General features: G+C 34.2%; 1 pseudogene; it reads right to left on the reverse strand.

Annotated features, from left to right (window-relative positions):
* Nucleotides 1-6,640: 6,640 nt before the first annotated feature.
* LOC119532882 lies at nucleotides 6,641-7,591 on the reverse strand (annotated as a pseudogene).
* Between the last annotated feature and the right edge of the window lie 12,716 nt (nucleotides 7,592-20,307).

Here is a 20,307-nt window from a genome sequence, read left to right on the forward strand (position 1 = left end):
AAAAAACATTAGTTTGATCTGAATATACTCATCTAAAATATGTGCATAATGTATCATCTAATGAAAAACAAATTGAAAAGTAATGTGCATTATATTATTGTAATTATGTAAAATCATAAAATAACAAAACATTCTGTATAAGAACATGAGAGGTAACAGACAAAGGTGTCAAGCATTGGTCTTACCTCAGGGAGTGAGAATGGAGAGGGGAGAGGTTAATTTTCTTCTTCTATGTATTTGGACATTTTTCCATTTACTTTTTTATTGTAGTAAAATACATACAACATAAAATTTATCATCAGTGACATTTATTATATTCACAACACTGTGCAACCATCACCTCTACTTTCAGAACATTTTCATGACCCAAAATGAAATCCCTTACCCATGAATCAGTTGCTCTCTGAACCCCCTCCCCCAGCCCCAGGAAATCACTAATCTGCTTTCTGTCTCTATGAATTTACCTTTTCTGGATATTTCCCATAAATGGAATCACACACTATGTGGCCATTTGTCAAAAAGTAGTACATAAACATTCATAGCCACACTATTTACAATAGCCAAAAGGGGAAAATAAAATAAAATGCCCATCAACTGAAAAATGCATAAACAAAATGTTGTATATCCATACAATGGAATATTTTTCAGCCATAGAATAGAATGAAGTACTGAAACATGCTACAATATGGATGAATCTTGAACACATTATGCTCAGTGTAAAAATCCAGACATTTCTTATCTTTGAAATAAAAAATATATATATAAAGAAAAATTTTTTTAAAAAGGTGAGAAATCAGAAATAAGTGAATTGGGATACAAGAAAAGCAGCACTTCTTTAATGGTTCTCTATTGACTGATATTAGATTTTTGATAAGCTTCTTTTTGAACATTGTATTTGTAATTAAAGGTGCACTAGTATATTCATTTGGGATAAAATTATGACAGATCACATTTTTGAAAGAATTTTTAACTTTATAAACATTTTTACCTTTATAAAATATATTTTGAGAAGCAGTATTATTCATGAATTGCTCTTCCTACCCCTGCCCTACCTTGAAAGAAAAATTGTTGCCCCTTGTGGTGAACCTTTAAAACCCAAACTAAATCCTTAACACAACACCACTTAATTTGTTGTCATTGTTTTTAATTTTAATCATTCTGAGAGATGTGTAGTAAAGTCTCATTTGGGTTTAATGTGCATTTCTCCAAAGGTTAATGCTTCCAAAGAAATTATTTTCTATCTGTATACTGTATCATCTTTGGTGAAACATGTTTCCTATCTTTTATTCATTTTATAATTTGATTGTTTTGTTTGTTTTTTCCTTTGTTTTGAGAGTTACATGCATATTCCAGATTCTAGTGTTTTGCTGAATATGCAAATTAAAATGTCTTTATTATAATATATTAATATATAAATATATCATATAATTATAGCTCATATTTTAATCCTGCTAATGGAGTATTTTGCAGTGTAAATTTTTTTTTTAATTTCAATGAAGTGCAATTTATTAACAATTCCTTTTACAGATTGTGCTTTTGGTATTAGGTTTAAGAACTCTGTCTACTCCTAGATCTGAAATATACCGTTTTCCTATAATTGTTATAGTTTTTGTGTTTAACACTTAAATATGCAATCCATTTTGAGTTATTTTTTGTATAAGTGTGTGAGGCAGATCAAAATTCTCTCTTTTTTTCTTCTTTCCTATGGATGCCCAATTGTTCCTGAAGCATTTAATGACAAGCCTTTCTTTTATTGAATTGTTTTTGCTTTTATGTGAAAAATAAGTAGATCATATTAATGTTTGTTTAATTCTGGGCACTCTAGTCTCCTTCATTCATCTATGTTAGTATCTCTCCATCTATAATCCAAAGTATTGAAAACTAGAGTTCTATAATAAGTGTGGAAATAATCCCACTTTATTCTTCTTTTTCAAAATTATTTTAGCTATTCTAGTTCTTTTGCATTTCCACATGAATTCGGAATAATCTTTGTTATATCTACAAAAGTCCTGCTGTTATTTGGGTAAGGATTGCATTTTTATGTTTATCAATTTGGCAATAATTGACAATTACTGGTTGATACTTGACAAAATTCCTATGTTGACTCTTCCAATCCATGAACATGGACTTTGTTTATCTTCTTTTATTCTTTGACCAGGATTTTGAAATTATCAGCATAGAAGTCCTGTTTATGATTTGTTTGATTTATACCCAAGTATTTCATTTTTGAGTAATTATTAAGTTGTGTTTTAATATCAATATTCACATGCTCCTTGCAGGTATATAGAAACACAATTGATTTTTGTATGCTCATCCAGTATTCTGTGACTTTAACTCACTTATTATTTCTAGGAGAGGTTTTCATAGATTCCTGTGGATTTTCTTTGTAGACAATTATGTAACAGCAAACAGGGAGCTTTTTTTTTTTGCATTTTCCTTTCACGTATCTATGCCCTTTACTTGCTTTTCTTGTCTTAGTGCACTGGCTAGAAATTCCACAAGCATGTTGACTAATACTAAGGAATCAGTCATCGTTGCTTTGCTCCTGATCTTAGGGGTAAAGCTTTCATGCTTTCACCAAGAAGTATGATAATAGTTACAAATTGTTGTAGATAATGTTTAGAAGTTTGAGGAAGTTCCCCTCTGTTTTTAATTTTCTGAGTTTTGTTATCATGAATGTCCAAATGCTTGGATATTGTTTTGATTTTTTGACTGTTAAGGATAGTGCTGATGTGAACAGTATGTGTAAACATATTTCTTTGAGTGCCTCATTTCAATTATTGTGGGTATATACCTAAGAGTGGAATTGCTGTATCAAGTGGTAAAGCTATGTTTAACTTTTTCAGGAACTGTAAAACTGTTTTTTTCACAGTGGCTGCAACATTTTACATTTGTACCAGCAATGTGTAAGGGTTCCCATTTTTCCAAATCCTTGCCAACTCTTGTTACTTTCTGTATTTATTATTGTAACAATTCTAGTGGGTGAGAAGTGGTAATACATTAGGATTCACATTTTTCTAATGATTAATGATGTGGAACATCTTTTCATGTGTCTTTTTAGCAATCTATAAATCTTTTTGGAGAAATATGTATTCAAGTCCTTTGCCAATTTCTAAATTGAGTTTTTTTTTTCTTTTGCTGTTGAGTTATAGTAGTTCTTCATAGATCTGGATACTATACCTTTGCAGATAAATGATTTGCAACTGTTTTCTCACATTCTGTGTATGGTCTTTTCACTTTCTTGATGGTGTCCCTTGAAATACAGAAGTTTTAAATTTTGCAGAAGTCCTATTCAGCTACTTTTTTTTCTTTATTGCTTATGCCTTGGTGTCGTATCTAAGAAATCATTAACAAATATATCTTCTAAACACTTTATAGTTTTAGCTTTTATGTTTAGGTCCTTGATCCATTTTGATTTAATTTTAGATATGTGTGACATAGAGGTCCAACTCAATATTCTTATAGACGGATTTCCAGTTTTTCCAATACCACTGCTGAAGAGACTATTCTTTCCACATTGAATCCACACTGTTTTGATTACTGTGGTTTTCTAGTACATTTTGAAATCACCAGGAATAAGTCCTTCAATTTTTCTACTCTTTTTTGATACGAGTTGACTCTTTGGGTTTGGATTCTCCATTTGTGAAAAAGTTAATAGGATTTTCATGTAATGCATAGATTACTTTGGGTACTATTATCATCCTAATAATATCATTTTACAAACCATGAACATGGGATATCATACCATTTATTTAGGCCTTCTTTAATTTCTTTGTCCATGTGTTGTAAATTTCAGTGTACAAGACTTTCATATACTTGGTTAAACTTTTCCTAGACATTTTACTCTTTTGGATGCTGGAGCAAATGGAAATGTCTGCTTAATTTCCTTTTGAGTTGCTCATTGTTATTGTATAAAAATGCAACTGATTTTGTGCATTGATCTTGCATCCTGTAACTTTGATGAATTTGTTTATTAACTCTAATAGTTTTTTTGTATGTGTGTATCTTTTGGACTTTCTATATATAAGATTATGTCATCTGTGGATAGGGATAGTTTTACTTCTTCCTTTCCAGTTTGGAAGCCTTATATTTATTTTTCTTGCCTGTTTAGTCTGGCTGGAATTCCCAGTGCAATATGAATTGAAATGGCAAAGGCACATATCATTGCCTTGGTCCTGATCTTAGGTGTAAGAGCAGTCTTTCAACACAGAAAATATGTTAGCTGTAGTTATTATGATGTTGAGGGAGTTACTTTCTCATCTTTGTTCAGGTGATTTTATCCTGAATGGATGTCAGATTTTATCAAATGCTTTTTCTATGTCAATTGACCATATCAGTTATTTTTCAATTATTCTATTAATGTGGTTAATTATATTGATATATTTTTGTATTTTGAACCACTGAATTCCTGGGATAAATCCCAATTGATTGTGTTTTACAATATTTTTTGTATGCTGCTGGATTTGTACTTTTACTTTCTATGATTGATGTTGCATGATATGCCTTTTAATTAACGTTCCTTTTCTTTCTACCCACCTGTTTGGCTATATGACTCTTGTTTGTACACTATGCATAGCTCATCTTGTGCTTTGTGACTTAATAGTGAACTGACTTTGTGAGGAGACATATGTGGCCAGCATTAAGCAGGAGACCCTCTAGAAATGCTCCAATAATTTCATCATTCCCTGAGATGGACCATAGTTCATATTGATTTTTTAGGTTAAAACTCTTCTGACTATGCAGAGAATATGAATTTAAATCCAAACTTTTACATAAGCAATCTCACCATTATAATATGCATGAGTAAATATTTTTTGAGCCATAGACCAGGCTATTGAGGAAGTATATATTTGTCTTTTCTTTGTGCTCCTGAGGACACTCTTCTAGTCCACACCTTCACTGTGGGTTCCAAGTACAAAGGCTCTAATTCTATTGCACACTCTTGCATAGATAAACTTTCCCGTAATGGCCCTGCATTGCCCACCATTTTCATTACCTGAAATCACTCCCCAGTGCCTTTCTTCTCCCAAAGCATCCCATAAGTCATCTGTTTATTTTAAAGAATGCACCAGAATTTGTAGATTGCTTATGGAAGGGTTTCAGATTGCCTGAATCTCAATATTTCAGAAATATAAGTATTATCTTTTCCTATTCCAAAGGTATCATGTGTAGAGCAAATGAAATATTATATACAGTCCCAATTTTAAAGTATATACTGATCACTGAATATAATTTTGGCTTCATCATCATCATCACAATCATATGACACAGTCCTATTTTAGATTATTTTTTAATTCCATATTTCAGAGACGAATCAACAGAGATTTCAGAACATTGTCATTTCGAAGGAGAAAATGTAATTGGTATTAAATCCTATTCCATACTATCATTTCTTTCATACACTCTATTTCAAATACATAACTCAGCTTTATAGTTGGCCTTCTCTTTCAAATACTAGAAGTCAGAAGATGAAGATATTTGCCTTACTTGTTTGAGTTGCTGATTGTGAAAGTGGTCAGCTCACTTAACTTGTGTGACTCTTAGTTTCATGATTGATAAAACAGTAATTAGACTCAGAGTAATTATTACTATTAAATTTACATGTGAAAATACAGACTTCTTCTTTTGAGAATCCAAAGTAATATTCATACACTTTTCAAGAGCATTGAAAAATGTGTATTCTCAATTATGTTTTATTAATTGGTATAGATTAGAGGCCATGGTCTGGATATAGGCATGGGAATATGCAGAGCAAAGGAACAAACATATCAGTGTTGGTGGAAATTTCTGTTTATATATGGAGAGGCACCTTCTATTATGTGTAGTCACTGAACCATTAACTTTGAGTGGCAGTTTTGAACTTCTGTTTAATACACTGAGACAAAACAACATTAATTAATTAATAGAAAATTTGAATCCTTTTTGCTTCTGAGTTCAGATAATGAGTTGTGTAAACAAATCTGTTCACTAGTTGACTTTAAACTTGTACAGGTTATAGTAAGAATTTGGATTGCAAGAAGTGCTATTCCAATTTACAAAAAACAGTTATCTCAATACATTTTCTTCCTTGGTTCAGACACAAATGATTTGATTAGCAAGTTTTATAAGTAGGCATGTTTGTGACTATACTAAGGGAGAAGAGAAAGTTTGGATCTGTAATTAGATTTTTCTGAAAAATAAAAATGTTGAGAACAGTGCAACAATATCATCATTGGTAAAATTTATAATAATACCTGCCACTAATTTGTGATATCAAATGAGATGACTACAAATATCAGTAAATTAAATATTATACTGAAGCTTTTAAAACAGGATTTGCAACTCATATTTTAAATCATATTTTAAATCTAGTACTAAATACTAATATCTAACATTTATATTTTTCCAGTTGAGCAGCAGCATGAATTTGATACAAACAATAATTTTTATAGGAAAAGGAAGTATTTTATTAGTAAAATTATTTTCGGTTGAACCAAATAAGAACAATTTGACAGCAAAAGATAAAGTGCTCCATTATCCTGTTTCTAAGGTAGTTTTGCTTCTGTTACAAAAACAAAGAAGATGTGCCTATGATATTTCAGACACAGCAATAATTAATAAAGGAAAGTGCAGAAACCTGAATTTTATTATTTGTTATTTGTCACAAGGGAAAGCTGTGAGATTGTCAAGAACTCACTTGTCGATGACTCAGTTTTCTCATTGCTGACATTACTTCCTTATTTCTTAAAGCATAGATCAAGGGGTTTAAGAGAGGCGTGAAAACAGTATAGAATATTGAGAGCTCCTTGTCTGCTGGGAAGTTGCCAAAAGGCCAGGCATAGATGAAAATGCAGGGCCCGAAGAAGAGGGTCACCACAGTGATGTGGGCAGTCAGGGTGGCCCATGCCTTGGCCATGCCCACCGAGGAATGATGTTGCACAGTGACCAGGATGACTGAGTATGAGATCAGCAAGAGCACAAAGGAAGTCATGGAAATTAAACCACTGTCTGAAAGCATAAGAATCTGGAGGAGATATGTATCAGTGCAGGCAAGTTTGATAACCAGGGGAAGGTCACAGAAAAAGCTGTCCACTTTATGGGGGCCACAGAATGGAAGGTTTACTATGAAAACCAGCTGACTTACTGAGTGCAGAACCCCAGTGATCCAGGAGCCCACCACGAGGCCTGTGCACTTGTGTAAGCTCATGATGGCTGCATAGTGCAGGGGTCGACATATGGCTACATATCTATCATATGCCATGGCCACCAGTAGCATCATTTCTGCACCAGCAAATACATGATGAAAGAATATCTGGACTATGCATCCCTCAAAGGAGATGGTCTTGTGCTCCATGAGGAAGTCAACAATCATTTTTGGAGTGGCAAAGGAGGACAGACACACGTCAATGAAGGAGAGGTTACTGAGCAGGAAGTACATGGGTGTGTGTAGCACAGGTTCAGAAATGATCGTGAGGACAATGAGGAGGTTCCCCAGCACAATGGATAAATAGAAAAGTGTAAAAAATGCAAAATAGAAAAGTTGAAGCTCTCCAGGACCTGAAAGACTACGCAATACAAATTCAGTTACTCCTGAGGTATTTCCTTTGTCCATGATTTCCAATTTCTGATCCTGGTTCAGAAATTTTCCTGCAAAGTAAAATGGAAATGGATATAACATCATAGGCTATGAGACTAAATGACTCAAGTCAAGACACTCATCGGATTCCTCTCAATATGCTATGTACTTTAGATCCTCTTAAGCACTAAAACCCATCTTGCATGCAATCATTTGTTTTGTAACTGCTGCACATCCTTGGCTTTCATATGTGTATTGCAGCATGACCCCTATATTCTAAAAATACAATTTTGCACTTCATCTCCACCATTTAAAAATTCCTACAAAAAAGGATAAATAGAACAGTGAAGCTCAAGTGTAAGACTGTGAGATTTTAAATTCTTTCTCAGATAGTTCCTAGAGCTGTGAATTTAGGCAAATTAAATTCCCTGTGTTTCAGTTTTTGGATGAAATAATGACATATGCTTCATAGGATTGTTGTAAGGCCAGAAGAATTAGAAAAAGTGAAATACGTGAAGAATTGCTTGGCCTGTAGGTCTTCTGCCTTTGTGTCCCTTACCATGAAAATATTTACATATGCAAATTAACATGATTTGTACATATCAGACTGTGTACTCATCCTACTCTAGGATGATATTGTATTGATATAAATCACTGTACATAAAGTACATATTGTTTATAACTCACTACTCATAAATATAACAATATTTATGATATAATAATATCATAAATACTGTTATATTTCATTATAGGGATGTTTTCAAATTTCTCTATTATGAACAGTTCTATGATATTAATTTTTGCTAAAATTTTATGTGATAAATATTTATTTATTATACATCATAATTATGAACTTCAGAAATTTTTGGTTTGTTATATAAAATGTCATCTCTCTGAAATGACTCATGAGAATGTAAATTCTTCATCTCAACCTTGTTGATAAGATACTATGTCACACCGGGGGTACCAGTGTTGAGGAGACAGGGATTGTGAATTGAATTTCATCAGAAATCAATCTCTATGCTAAAGAAGATGAAATTGTTTCATAGAAACTGCAACACAAGGGTGGAAGGAGAGTAAGGTTGAGGATTTTCAGCATACTTCTGACCCCTAGAATCATGCCACAAATATTCTATTCCTTCTAGCTGGTCCTGTTGCCTAATACCATGATAAGAAAGCCTATAAATAGGCTAACATCTATTGCATGTCCCTTGTAATTAGACATATATGATCCCTTGCATTAATTTTCTAAAATAAGCTTCTTCAGGAAGATTATATTACTTCTTCAAAGTGCTACTTAGTAAAGCCCTCCAAGCTCTAACATAAAACTCTCATTGATTCATTTTTCTTAACATTCATCTGCATATTCTTCTGTATTGTACCTGAGAAATAATGTAACATTAAATGTAAAAATACGTATTAAAAATCAGAAGAAAGATGTTGAAAATCAGAAACTTGAGCTGTTTTAAATGGATATCTCTGAATACTACAAGGCTATTGCATGACATTAATTAGGGTGAACTTTCTAGTAATAATGTGGAAGAAGACAATATTTTAATATAAACAATTTATGGAGAGTTCAGACTTCTATATCATAAGGCGACACACAAATCAGGGAATAAATTCAGGTATCAGAAACCAAATTTTAACCCAAATCTCTGTCATTGACCATAAAATTTTGAATATTCCATAAATTCCACCCTATAAACTTAATAGGAATCATGAAAAATCTAATGGGTGTTTTCTTCTGTTCCAGAGTCATTAAACAGGTAAATTAAAGGTAAAAGGAACAAAAATAAATAAATAAAACAAGAAGGAGAAAAATTCACAAAACAAAAGCTAAAGACATATGCAGAAGATGAACTCAAATTCAGTGCATGCAGGTAAAAGAGCTGGGTTGAGATTTTTATGCATGTAACTCTTTAAGAGATCTAAATTATGGGCATGTCACCCATCAACTAGCTGAAGCTAGGTATTTGTGAAGCCCAAACACAAACAACTTGTAGTCTCTGAAAGCCTGTAACTCAAAATAATATCTGTAATTCACTATAAACAAAGACTGATAGAGTGGACCACCAATGTTGGTAAAATGTCCATCAAAAATTTTTATTAGAATAAACAAAGAAGTCATTAAAACAACTAAAATAGCTTAATAGGATAATTTTTACTATCACTAATTTGCACACTTGGAAAACTTTCTCTGGTTCAACTCAGTTATGTAGAAATGATGTGTGAGTGTGGTGTGTTTACGTGTATAATTGAGACTGCTCATGGTAACTTTTAAAGTATAGTTTGATCCTTATATTATAAAATCTCCATGAAGCTAAATCGTTGGTGCAAGCCATAGGCAAAAAATGACTGAGCTGTAATTTTCATTGTAGAAACCATATGCTAAGGATTCTACGATACTATATAAACATAATATGTGATGAAGGTCAATGAAACAACTAAAAGCTATGTGTCATGCCATGTGTAAAAAAGCAATTTAATTCAATAAAATATATTGGCCATTCACTGTAGCACCACATTTATGCTATATAACTGGAATTATAAACTCTGAGATCAGAGTGGCTGAGTCTGCAGAAGAGACATGCACTTTTGCAGCATGAAATTCAGTGGCATATGGAAAATGAAATACCTCATTTCAGAAAATTAAATGGGAGTTCAAACATAGTGAGATAAAATCCATATCATTAATATAATTGGAGTAATAGAATAGTATATCAATATAGTTTATCTACAGAAAACTATCTGAAGTGGCAGAAGTATAATGCTTACATGAGTCATTGCTGGGATGCCATACAGAACACTTAAAAGAGGGAATTTGTCCACTCCTTTTATTTCAGGAATCCACAGGAATAACCTGAGGTATTGTGCTGGTATCAAAAAATACTTTCTTCTCATATTGCTTGAAATATGCTTCTCTTTGTACTTTACACACTTTATATAAGAGGAGGTAGAATTGGAGATGTAATTTCTCATTGAAGGGTAATTTTGTCCCAGGGGGCCATTGCTAACAAACTCTTTAAGTCTTATCCTAGCAAATATTATTTCTATGTAAGGATAAATGTTTTTAAAGGCCATGCTTGAAACTAATCTAATCTATACATTTGTTATTTTAACAGCATCTTGTAACTAGTGTGTAATTCATTTTTTATGAATATTTACTTGCAGGTAATATTTCTGAGCATTTTCTAGAGTTGTAATTGAATTCTCATAAAGCACCTTTTATTTTCTCTGCAGAATCAGTTCACTCCCAATCATTATCATTAACATTTTCTGTGAAAAGCATTGTTTTCTGCCACATTCTAAATATTGTAATGATAAGTGTTGTAAAATTTTACAATATAGAAAATTATAAATCACTTGGCAAAACGGAATATGTCTTATTTTCTTCTACATCCCCCAGATTAAATTTAATTCAAGAAATTTTAAAAATTGAGTATCTAATACAGGCAAAATGGCAGAATACCAATTCAAGAATAAGTAACATAGTGTATCTTCAAATAGTTTGTAATTTAGATAAGGCAATTAAAGAAAATAACCTGAAACAATGCAAAATAGAATAGTTTACATATTATAAGAGAAGTGCAAACAAAATGATATAGGAATTCAACATTGGGAAAGATAATTTTTTGTTTGAAAGATCAGGAAAGATGGACAAACAATGAAGAAGGAGGATGAGGGTAGGGGAGGAAACAGAAAGGGGAAGGAAGAGGGCAACAATGTAGTATTTGTGAAGACTGCAAAATGTAGTGTTAAATGAGGTGCACTGTTTTGAAAGGCAGAGAGAGTGAATGAAGGAAGACTACACAGTGTATATAGATCAAAATAAACAAAGGTATGAGTAAAGAAAATTGGCAGTGATCCTGGAACAACTACTCCAGCTCTACTAGAGATATCATATGCCAGAGAATTTTATTGGACTGTATTTTGGAAAACCTCAGGGCCAGGCCTTGGAATTTTATACTTAACCTGTTGGAACATGAAATGCTCTTCATGGTTTCAGTGCAGGAGAATATGCTTTAGGAATATGTAAGGGACAGTGGCTGTGGAATTGACTGAAGAGGAATAGGCTACAGGTGAGTGCATACTATTGGGGGCTGCTGCAGAATTTCCCTGTATATGCACAGAAGTTATGAAACAGTCCTAGACAAAGAAGGGATAAAGATAACATTTCAGGAATACGAAAATCAGACTCATTTGACTGCAAGCAAGGGCCAAGAAGAGGCATGAAAATAAGATTATAAAAGTCATGGGAAGGAACAGAGGGGTTTTCTAATCCAGGTAATTTCAAACCTTGATCCATGCACCCCTGAAATGTTGTACAGGTGCCCCATGTTCTCCTAAAGAAAGTGGAGGCTCCAAATCTCAACCCACCTCCAATCTGCTGCTATCAGGGCAGCTTTCCATGTCTCTATTCATATACTAAGCTCATGCAATTTCATATTCTAAAAAGTGTTCCAGTGCTTATTTTTATTTTGGTTGAGAAATAACTGATTTAGTTCAGTCTGCTTCCTCTACATATGTGGAACTGGAATTCAAGTAAGTTGAGTAAATTCCTCAATTTTCCAAAAACTAAGGGGCAGTTTTAAATGCAGACTAGGTCTCCTGAATGAAAGTCCAACCCTTTCCACCATAGTAGATTGATTTCTATAACCATCAGCAGTTGCAAAAAGAAAAGTGTAACTCCTGTTTAAATTTAATTAATACTCTTCCATAAAAGAACAAGTTTTTTAATGATCATCCAGAATAAATTTTAAAATATGCAATCATTGATTTAAGTGCTGCAAACATTTGGGAAGATGTTTAAGGTTTTCTTTTCTCTTTCTTCATGCCAACATAATATGATAAATGACTGCAAACACAGGATTTTTTTTAAGCATCTGTTTATTAATTTCGTGTAGCAAAAGTAAAAAGTCCAGGGTGACAGGAACTGCATGAACAAGCATAAGAATCCTTGGAGATAAGATCAGAGAGGGAACCAAGATTAAAAGGTTTGGGGGCTTGTAGGCCATTGTTATCAACTTTAGTTTATAGAGCATATAATGGATAAAATACCTGGAAGGGTTTGGGCAAGGAAAACTGTTAGAAAGCTGTTGTAAAAATCCAAGCAGATGCTTCACATCACAAGTAGTTTTCATATAGATCATGAAAAGTGGTCAAATTCTGCATGTACTTTCAAGATGGAGCTGGTGGGGTTCGGTGAAATATATAAAGAGCGGTATAAGAAAAATTATCAATTTGACTCCAAATACTTGGCCTGATACATTAGGAAGATAAAGTTTCCATTGACTGAGAGGGGTTCTATTAACCTGGAGGAAGAGATTTTTGAAGGGCTCTCAAGAGTTCAATTTTGGACACTTTAAGTGTGAAATGAGTGACAGAAATCCAAGTACTGATGGATATTGAAGTTTGGAGTTCAAAGGAAAGGCCCAGTTGAAAATATAAACTTATGTCTCATGACTATATAAATACTATTTACAGCCTTGCAGTTAAATGAGATCTCTGGCAGAGTAGGGCAGATAATAAGAGTCCAAAGGTTGTAGCCCTGGGGACTGCTCTGGGCTTCAGGGGCTGGTCTGACAGAGAGACCAAAGAAAACACCAGAAACAGAGCAAGACACAAACTTTTATAGGGGAACTTACTTATAGGAGTGAAGCAAGAAGCCAGTCAGGCTGCTCTGTTGGCAGCCATTTCAGAGCTCAGTGTGAGAGTACACTCTGCAATTAGGTAGGAATTAGGAAGGTCTCCAAAACTTTAGATGCCCAAAACAAAGATATTCCAAAGAGCATAAGGACATACATACATGGAAAGGGGTCTTGTTACATAGAAGAAAGATTATCCTCAGGGTGTCAAATAACACCTCAAGAATCTGGAAAAGAGTAACACACGGGCTAACAACCTATGCAGAGAAGAGCCTGGTGCCTAGCTTACATTGACCATCTGCACTCCTCTCCCTCCTTATGGAGGTTTGCTTAAACATTAGCTTACCCAGGTCATGCAGGCTGCTCTGTCCTTTTTTTTGATTTCACAGAGTGTCAGGGAGAGGCCTATGTCCTGGGTACCCACAGCTACCCTATAACATTAACAGGTCAGAGAGGTGAGGCAGAACCTCCAAACAAGATTGAGGAGGAATCACCAGAATGATATTAGTGAGGCAAGAAGAAAACAGTGCTCTAAAAGCAAAATGAAGATTGTTTCAGGAAGGAGAATGTGATTAGCTGTACCAGTATATACAATTGATAGGTTAAGCAGGATGAGGACTGAGAAATAACCTCAGGATTTACCAAAAATGGAGGTCACTGGTGACCTTGAAAGATGAACTTTTAGTTGTAAACTACTGAGAAAGACCCAGAAGAAGGAGTACAATTGATTATATGAGAGAGGAAAGAAATAAAGCTGAAACCTTGAGGCCCATCATGAGAAAAAAAAAATTAAAAATAAAAATCAGCTGGGTGGTTTTTATACAAGAAAAGCCATAAAATATTGTACTTTTTTTTCATCTGTTAATCAATTTAAAATTCATCATCATCAGTGTCATGAAGTGACTAGGCCAGGTATATAACATATATGATTTTAAGGAAAATCTTCTATCTCTTTGGATAAAGTTGATGAGGAAAATATAAATCATTAGGTTGAGATCTCCTCCAGGAATGGGATGTATAAATCAACTCTTTAACTCTGGTGTTTTGCATGCAGAAAACACTAAATATATTTGAAGAATTAATAAATATATTATGGGGTCATGAATAGAAGATCAAACATTTCCCAATTCATTTTAGGCAAGAATTACCACACAAAAACAAGACCAGTAGATTATAAGCAAAGTAATATGAATACTATATCTTGTGAACATACATGTAAAAACCCTTATCAAAATCTTAGTAAATGTAATTGAGCAATGTATAAAACAATGCACCATGATGAAACTTGGTTTATCTGAAGAAAGCAAAGCTGGTTCAACAACATGAGTATCTTGATAATTGCACAATAAAGAAGAAAAACACTGGAAAAATTCAACATCTATTCTAGATAAAGACTCTTAAACCAGGAATAAAAGTGAAATCCCTTAAGCTTATAAATGGCATATACAAAAACTTACAGCTCTTAATGGTAAAAGAGATAATGCTTTCTCTAAGATCAGAAATAAAGCAAGGATGTCCTCTCTCACCACTTTTATTTAACAGCATACAGAAAGTCTTAGCCAGGGCAATAAGGTAAGGAAAACAAACAAATAAGGCATACAGAAGAAACAAAGAAACAAAGCTATGACTATTTTCTGGCAAGATGATTGTTTATGTCAATGGTTGGCAAATCCAGCCATTTCACCAAATCTAGCCCTCCACATGGCTTTGTAAATAAAGTTTTATTGGATCAAAACCACAACAATTTGTTATATATTTTCTATGGTAGTTTTTGCACAAGAAGAGCTGCATTAAGTACTCCTGAGGGAGCGATTATGGCTTTTAAAGCCTAAAAACCATATTTATTATCTGGCTCATTAAAGAAAGAATTTGCCAACTGCTGGTCTACATAGAAAACTGTAACAGCTCCTAAAACCAACAAATGAATATAGCAAGGTCATGGGGTACAGACTAAACATAGGATTTTCAAAATTTGAATATAATACCATTTAAAATACCACCCAAAAATGAAGTATTTAGGGATAAATCTGACTATAGATGGAAGAGAATTGCACAGCAGAAACTATAAAACATTGCTAAGATAAATTAGAGAGAGCGTAAATGAATGGAAAGATATACCTTGTTCATGTGTTGAAAGATTCATTATTGTTAACAGGTCAGTTCTTTCCAAGTTGTTTCATAGATTCAACACAACCAATCTGTGTCCAAGGAAGCTTTTATCCTTTAAGGTTGACAAGCAGATTCTAAAATTTGTATGGATGTGCAAAGTAGTTAAAAGGCCACAACATTGGTAATCAAAGAGAAGAAAGTTAGAAGCCAATACCTTCTGATTTCATTACTGTTCTAGTTTGCTAATGCTGCCAGAATGCAAAACACCAGAAATGAATTGGCTTTTATAAAAGGGGGTTTATTTGGTTACACAGTTAAAGTCTTAAGGCCATAAAGTGTACAAGGTAAGTCATCAACAATTGGGTACCTTCACTGGAGGATGGCCAATGTTGTCCAGAAAACCTCTGTTAGCTGGGAAGGCACGTGGCTGGTGTCTCCTCCAAGGTCGGGTTTCAAAATGGCTTTCTCCTAGGATGTCTAGGCTGCAGTTCCTCAAAAATGTCACTCTTAATTGCCCTTGGGGCATTTTTCCTCTCTTGGCTTCTCTGGAGCAAAAGTCTGCTTTCAATGGCCGTCTTCAAACTGTCTCTCAGCTACAGCTACTCTCTCAGCTCCTGGGCATTCTTCAAAGTGTCCCTCTTCTCTGTAGCTCCTCTTCAAAATGTTGCTCTCAGCTACACTGAGTTCCTTCTGTTTGTCAGCTCATTTATATGGCTCCACTGATCAAGGCTCACTCTGAATGGCTGGGGCCATACCTCCATGGGAATATCTCATCAGAGTTATCACCTACAGTTGGGTGGGGCACATTCCATGCAAACAACCTAATCCAAATGTTCCAACTTAATCTCCACTAATATGTCTGCCCCACAAGATTGCATCAAAGAATATGGCTTTTTCTGGGGGACATAATACATTCAAACTGGCACAATTACCACTTATAAGGCTACAGTAACCGAAACAGTATGATATTGGTGCAAAGATAGATAAAAGTTTCAGTGGAACATAATAAAGTATAGAAATCAACCAACTCATGTATGGATAATTCATTTTTGAGATGGGTGCAAAGGGGATTCAGGAGAGAAAAAACAGTATTGTCAACAAATAGTGTTGATAATCAACAGTATGAAAAATGAAAAAATAAAACAAAATAAAGTATTTCATAAAAGGTTTGTGACCTTGAGTTAGGCAAGGATTTCTTAGATACAACCTGAAATTCACAGTCCATAGAACAAATTGATATATTTAACATCTTGGAAAGTAAATGCTCTGCTCTTCAAAAGACATTGTTTGAATAAAAATGCAAGCCACCAATAGGGAGACCATCTTTACAAACATACATGAGGAAGGACTCGTATCCAAAATACATAAAGAATTCTCAGAAAATCAATTATAAGTAAGCAAACAACCCAATAAAAAATGAACAAAAGATTTCAAGAGACATTTGACCAAAGATATCCAGATACCAAAAAAATGAAATCTCATGAAAGGATGTTCAACATAATTATTCAATTGGGGAAGCACTAATTAAACAACAATGAGATACAAAGTCACACTTAATTGAAAATCTAAAATTAAATGCTAATTATGCCAAGTTTGGTGAAGATGTGGAAGAACTGGAACTCCTGTGAAAATGAGGGAATGTAACATGATAAAGCAGTTGAGAAAACAGGTTGAGAGTTTTCTAGAAAGTTAAATATACACCTATATTATGATCTGGCCTTTCTATTCCTAGGTACATGCCTAGAAATATAAGAAAGCAACAAAGACTTTTACACAAATATTCAAAGCAGCTATATTAGGAACAGCCAAAAATGGACACAATTCAAATGTCTATCAATAGAATGGAAAAATAAGCTGTGGTATAGCCACACAATGGAACACTACACTGCAGTAAAAAAGAACTATAGATACATATAACAACATTGATGAAATGCAAATAATTTTACTGAGAGGAAGAAATCAGATAAACAAAGAGTACAATTGGTGCATTGGGGAGGGGTGGGAGATAACTATAGGGCAATGGATATGTTCATTATTTTGATTGAGATTGTAGTTTCACTGATATATACATAGACAAATGCATATACACATTTATTTGTCAATATTTATTAAATTGTGCACTTCAAATATATTCAGCTTATTGTATACCAATTATACCTTAATAAAGCTGTTTTTAAAATATACAACTACCCTAAGATCAAGAGATATCACACTTAGGTATCGACTCAAGAGAAATGAAAACTGATTTTCACACAAAAACCCATACACTAATGTCTATAGTAACTTCATTCATAATCACCAAAAATGGGAAACCAACAAAATATGCGACATTTGGTAAGTGGATAAACAAAATTGTGATATTTCCATACAACAGAATGCTATTCATCAATAAAAGGCATGAACTACTGACTCATGCAACAGCATGGATGAATTTTAAATACATCATGGTAAGTGAAAGAAGCAGATCCTTATAAACTACATACTGAATGATTCCATTTATATGATAGTCTGGAAAAGACAAAACTGCAGAAGGGAAAACAGAGTAATGGTTGCCAGGATTGTAGGAAGGAGAAGACCTTGTCTGTATAGGGGTTGTATCAGGAACCTTTTGGGGGCATGGAACTGCTCCATGTGGAACTCTGTGATGTTGTAAATATATTTAAGCATTTTCAAAATCCACAGAAATACATTCAACAAAGAGTGAATTTTACTCTGTAAAATTCAGAAGCTTTACTCTCTTAACCAAGAAAAAGTCATACAAGCTGTTAAAAAAGTACTAAAGTTTTACTGGGCATTTGATGTTAGGTCAATTCATAAAAAAAAAAAAAGAAGAAGACAAAAAAGAAAAACTTCATTACAAATACAGGAAAATCAAAACAACAGTGAGAAATATTGATTTGCTCATGAAATGAGCAGATTAAAATTGTCTGCTCAATGATGTAAAAATCTGCTCAGTGTGCAGTGAGAAAAAAACTCTTGAAAGCAATTTTGCAAAATGCATCAAGAAACTTTAGAATACTCACATATTCTGTCTTCCTAATTTAACTGAGAACCTAACTGAAGAAAAGGATCATGAACTTGCAAAAAATAATAGCAAATATATGTACAAGATGAAACATTTTATTTGTTAATTTATTCTGTGAATAGCTGATTTTTTTTTTTTTTAACAGAGTAAAATTCACTCATTTCTATGGAAGGTGATAAATGCACAGAGACATTTCTCCAACATCACTGTTCCATAGAGGACAGTTCCAACACATCAGAAGTTTCCTGATTCTCCACCAATATAAACAATTTCTCCACCACCACCCCCCAAAGCGCTGGCAACCACTTACCTGTTTTCCTTCCAACAGCCTTTATAAATTCATGACTATTAATAGTTATGACATTTAGGAAAATGTTTAAGGGATAACATATGAAATAGATAAGTATATTTACAGTATGAAGCCCAAGTGACTAACAAAATGGCACTGAGCTTTCTGCTTCTGGGCACGCTGCCTCAGGAGGTAGATGCTGGCTTCTGCTGACTTCCAGCTACACCACTGGGTGGGGACTCCCCTTGATGCTCCTTGAGTCCTCCACACTGGAGGACTCCACCAGGGTGGCAGATGACATTGATGCTTTTCAATTCATTGCTGACATGCACACCGTGATGAAGAGGAAACTTTCAACCAGAGCCAGGCAGAGTGGGCCCTCTTCATCTACTGCCTGACCAGCAGAGTCCCTGGAGCTCACCACGGAGAGCTGGGGTCTTTGAAGTGCTATTTTCTCAGAATCACCTATCTGATTCTTGGTCATGCCTCAGTAAATGTTCTGCCTGGAAAATGAGACTCTCCATTCCATCTTGGTGTCTGATTATACAGCAGAAAGCTATAAATGAACATCAAGGGTCCATCTGTTTGTCCACAGTGAGCTCCAGCTGAAGACAGTAGCACTAGCTCTGACTGGTAGGGGAAGGGGGAGAAAGAATGTGGTCTTGCACTTCTTCCTAACCTTCTAAGAGTTCCTGAGTGCACTCTTCTCATTCACACCTGTGCTATGCTTCAGATTCTGAATGATGAGGTTCCAAAATTTCTGGTACCAGATTTCTAGTCCAGTACTTAAGGTTTTATGAAAATCAGTAACCATCTAGCAGTAACTATATTGAAATATATATTCAGTGTCTGATTCAGGTTTCTATAATGGGTAACTTTCTGATCTTAATAATTTTCTAAAGCCATGTTGGATGAACAGAAGAACATGTCCGTCTTAATGGAGTACTCTTTGAACAGAAGGGCCCAGTTAATAATGAGTGTCAGATTCCTGCTACCTTACTTAAAGGATGCAGTGCTGTGGACCATCTTATTTTCACTATTTTAAAGGAAAGACTTTTATTCTTGAAAAAATGATCAGTATATTTGGATTAAAGCCTCTAAGAAAATCTAAGGATTTTGTGTGATTTAATCCTCTAATAACTTATCCCCACAAGGAAACTATAGACTTAAAATATTTTCCATGGAAAATTACAGAAAAAGCTGCACTTAGGACATCCATAGCCAGTATTTGCTTGTCCAGGCAATCTTGTACCAAAATGCTGATACCAGAAAAGAAAGTACAGTGGAGTGCAGGGCTGCTGGACCTAAAAAACCAGGACAATGGTGAGAGGTACCTTGGATGAACTGAGTTCAAAATTGCAGCAAATGCATAGTATGAGAAGAGTATCTCCAGAGAATAAACGTTGCAATTTTTTCCTTCATTTTGTATCAGTTGGAATTGCATTTCTAGAATGAGACTGCCTTGGAGAAACTTGGAGTGCAACCTAACACTGGGGTGACAATATACTGTTCTTTCAGAAAACAGAGTTCATTGTCCTCTGAAGCAAGTTTTTTCTCTCTGCTGCCCTTTGAGCCACTGTACAGATATCATGCCAGAGACCCATAAATACTTGATTCAGAACCCCTATTTTGGGAGTCCTGTCCAATTTTTACAGGTTTAATTGCCAAGTGTGTGAAGCTT

The sequence above is a fragment of the Choloepus didactylus genome, chromosome 4 (genome assembly GCF_015220235.1).
Source record: "Choloepus didactylus isolate mChoDid1 chromosome 4, mChoDid1.pri, whole genome shotgun sequence".
Classification (NCBI taxonomy): domain Eukaryota; kingdom Metazoa; phylum Chordata; class Mammalia; order Pilosa; family Megalonychidae; genus Choloepus; species Choloepus didactylus.